Raw genomic sequence first — 4069 nt, forward strand, 5'->3', positions numbered from 1 at the left:
CCTCTTGCTAGAAACAACCTTTTCTTTGCAAAACCACACCAAAAATGATCACAAATAGCTCTATCTCTCACACAACTCGCTCAAGCTCTCAAGGGTCTCTCTCTTTGGACTGGTAGCCGCAAATGAGGGCTATAAGCGTCAACTCACCGAGTCCCTCCTCAAAACTTTAGGGTTTTTGACATCAGTGCGGACACGTCGAGTCCACCCATTGACTCGCTGAGTCCGTTCATTAATCCAGTCAGCAATCGCGATCCTACTCGGCGAGTCTAAGCGTCAACTCACCGAGTCCCTCCTCAAAACTTCAAATTAAACAATTAAAATAAGATATCTGGTAATCCGAATGTTACATATACTTTCTATGGATGACGGACCGCATAGATCAATGTGTAGAAGTTCAAGAGGTTCGATGATCTTTGTGTTAACATGTGTGGGATGACTCTTCCGGCTTTGATTTCCCATTTCGGATGCAGCGCACAAATGTTCCTTGTCAAACTTTAGAAGTGGCAGACCTCACACATGATCACCAAGAACTAGCTTGTTGATGTCTTTGAAGTTAAGGTGTGAGAGTGACGGATGTCATAGCCAGCTTTCATCAGAATGAGCTTTCATTAAAAGACATACAGTAGGCTTCCCTCGTATCGTGTTCATATTTAATGGATACATTTCGCCGTTGCGTTGGGACTTCAACAAAACTGTCTTTGTTTTCCTTTCAATGACCTCGGATCCTTCATAATCAAATGAGACCTTTAGGCCAATTTCTACAACCAATTGTGAGACACTTATGAGATTGTGTAATCCTTCCATGTAAGCCACCTTTCGAATGGAAAAATCTCCGTTCGTAATCATTCCATAGCCTTTTATTATGTCGTATGAGTTATTTCCATACTTGACACATCTACCATCTTTTATAGCTCTAAACTCCCTCATCTCTTCCCTTATCCTTGTCATGTGACGCGAGCAGCCATTATCAATATACCATTTGTCGTCAAATTGCTCGTTATGAAAAACTTGCAAAAATGAAGCTGATTTAGGAACACAAAGTTGCTTGGGTCCACATGTGACTTTTACAGAACAAGGAATAGCAATAGAAATATCAACCAAGTATGTTCGTTTTATTAAAGTGGTTTCATCTTTCCTTTTGATGGTGAAAACTTTAACTTTATTGGCTTTCGATTTGCTTGAATCAAATTGTGTAATTTTATTTTGATTCTTAACAAACTTGTTTTCTTGTTTCCTAGAGTTAGATGTCGTCTTATTTGTTTGTGTTTCGTATTATGAGACGAGATTTTCTTTTCCCTTGAAATCCTTGTGAGGATTTTGCTTTGATTGAGAATGAGGAGGATGGGATTGGGGACCAAAACTCGTCTTTCGGTTCTTGTCATTGCTAGATTTGGGACCAAAACTGCTTCTTCAGTTCGTCTGACTGCAAGATTGGCAGTGAGTGTATGGATCAGAGTTATCCTTTGATCTTTCTTTCGCCTTGAGTTAGGGTAAGATCGAGATCAAAGAGTTGCGTCAATAACAAGATGACGGCTCTAATAAAAACGATGATAGCGGAAACCCTAAGGCCTTCTTCAATAGAAGAGATGCGTATGGATTACACAGTCTCCAACTCTGATACCAATTGATGAGTTGAAAAACTCTTTTAAGATCGTTTAGATTCTTAACAAGTAAATCAGAAAGTAAAAAAGTATATGAACACATAATGAATCAAACAATTGTTGAATGATTAAAACTGCAACACCTTAGAAGAGCTCGACAAAGAACTTCTACTATAGAGGTGTGCTAGGGTTATAGTACAATCAAAAAGATAATTATTAAGAAGCGTGACAATAACGATGCATGCATGCATCATATATACTAAATCCTAATTCCAAAAACACGGATGGACAAGACTGGACCGTGACATTAATGGATCTAGTAAACTTGCCCAATGACGCAACTCCTTGACTCAATAATAACATTAAAAAGATTTAACAAAATAGAAAAGCCAATTACCCAGGACTCACGTTATGAGCCGGAAGCTCACGTCGTGAGTTCGTAATCTGCAGTTAAAATTGGACATGGCAGGAACGAAATCGGACTCTATTCATTATTGGGGTTTACTAAGAAGTCGATTCTAAGCATATATTGACAACATGCAGTGGAGGAATCACATATCTAGGAATAAATTTCAACATTCAACCAAACCACAAACCCTAACCCTTAAATCAAACAAATTGGTTAAAATAAAGCACTAAGAGTAGGAATTGTTTACCTTAAATCGGGAATTATATAAGCAAGAAAGTAGAAGTGGAAGACAAAAACCGAAATAAAGTGTGGGGGACTAGAGAACTTTAGTTCCGTTCGTGAGTAAAGAAAAGTGGTAGTCAATTGTGTTTCTGATTACTTAAATCTATGGTCCCGAAATTGAAACACTCACGCCATGAGCCTTTATGCCTCACGTCGTGAGTATAGTTTGGGCTGAATATTACGGGCCAATTAAAATAACCACGAGGTGGGCTTTTAGGCCACGAGGTGATGACGAGATGATTAATTTATTTTACACAAAAATTCCAGTTTACTAAAAACTTAATTTGTTTTACCAATTATTCTTTAAGGACCTCACACTTGATTTTCACCAATTTCCAAAATAATTTAGATGATTAGATGATTAATTATCCTTAAAATCAACTAAAAATGCAAAAACCAGACTAAATGCAAAAACAAAAAGAAATTGCAAACCAACCTCGGTTTGCATCCTGAGAAGCGCTTATTTTTGTTGGAGTCATGAGTCGGACTCCATGCCACCTCACGTTGAACTTGTTGGAGTGCCTATTGGTCAATCATTATAGCAGGTTGATATATTTCATCATGGCTTGTTGATCCTTCATCTTCATCATTTGATTTTTTTCACTGCATCTCTCTCATCATGTCTTTTCGCTGAATCCTCCATGAATCTAGTTAACATGGTCTCAAAATCAACTTTCTTTTTAGGTGGTGGCTGTTCTTTTTGGTAGAAGCCTCGGCCAATATGCCTATATTTTATTCCTTTTGCTTTTTATATTCACCATATGGCAACCACTCCTTCTTCAGTTTCCTCCAGTCTTTATCATATTTATCTCTGCTCGAGTAGCAAACTTGTACCTTCTTATTCCGATTATCATCTATGTGGCAATCTTTGGTCAAGTGTGGACCATTGCCTCGTTCACATCCAACTCTAATATCATGAATTGACTGGTCTGACCTTATCATCCTCCGGTCCACAGTATTCAACATTGCTAGCACAGTAGCCATGTCTTCTGATGTTCCACTACCAATTCCCCTTGTCCCATCATGTCTTGGGTTATGGTTCTCACGAGAATGATTGGAGAATTATCCAAATAACTCCTTGATTTCACCATGATTTTTCTTAGTAAGCAGTCATTGGGAATCAAGGAGTTGCCTCATCATGACATTCACCCATCATAGAATATAAACACTTCTTGTTCTATGTTAAGGTCATTTTGAGGGCAGTGTCTTAATAACCTTTTATATCGCTCCCATGCCTCATAAAGCGACTCATCCAGTTGTTGCTAAAAGTTGGCTATTGCCTTCTTGAGTTTAGATATCTTTGATGGTGGATAGGATTGTTCTGGGAATTGCTCACGCATTTGTTCCCAAACAGTAATTGCACAGGGTGGAAGTGCCTTAAACTAATCCTTTGCAACTCCCTTAAAAGTGATGGGAAACATCCTTAACAAGACTGTCTCTCTAGGAACATTCGGGACATTGAAATACTCTGCAATGTCATTGACCTCATCTAAGTGTTTGTAAGCATCCTCATGATCCTTTCCAGAAAATGACACATCCTTCATCACACTAAGAATGTGTCCTTTTAGCTCGAATGTTACTACTGCTGGAATTGTAGGTTGTACTAAACCAGGACCAACATCGTCTCTGATTCGCTTCTTGTATTCTCCCATAGAGATATCCGCAGTGTTTACCATTTCGTTTTCTGGCTCGTCTTCGGGTTCGCTTTTCTCTAATTCGAATTCAGGTTCGGACTCGTATTCGGATTCTTGTGGGCTAGGTATTTGATAAAGGTCTT

General features: G+C 38.6%; 1 non-coding gene across 1 annotated transcript; it reads left to right on the top strand.

The window, feature by feature from the left end:
- The first annotated feature begins 3477 nt into the window (after positions 1-3477).
- Positions 3478-3584, top strand: LOC145027937 (small nucleolar RNA R71). The gene has a single exon (XR_013675698.1). It is a non-coding gene; the product is annotated as a small nucleolar RNA R71 (small nucleolar RNA).
- Positions 3585-4069: the final 485 nt, after the last annotated feature.

This window comes from Lactuca saligna, chromosome 1 (assembly GCF_052625555.1).
Source record: "Lactuca saligna cultivar CGN05327 chromosome 1, ASM5262555v1, whole genome shotgun sequence".
In the NCBI taxonomy this organism is placed as follows: domain Eukaryota; kingdom Viridiplantae; phylum Streptophyta; class Magnoliopsida; order Asterales; family Asteraceae; genus Lactuca; species Lactuca saligna.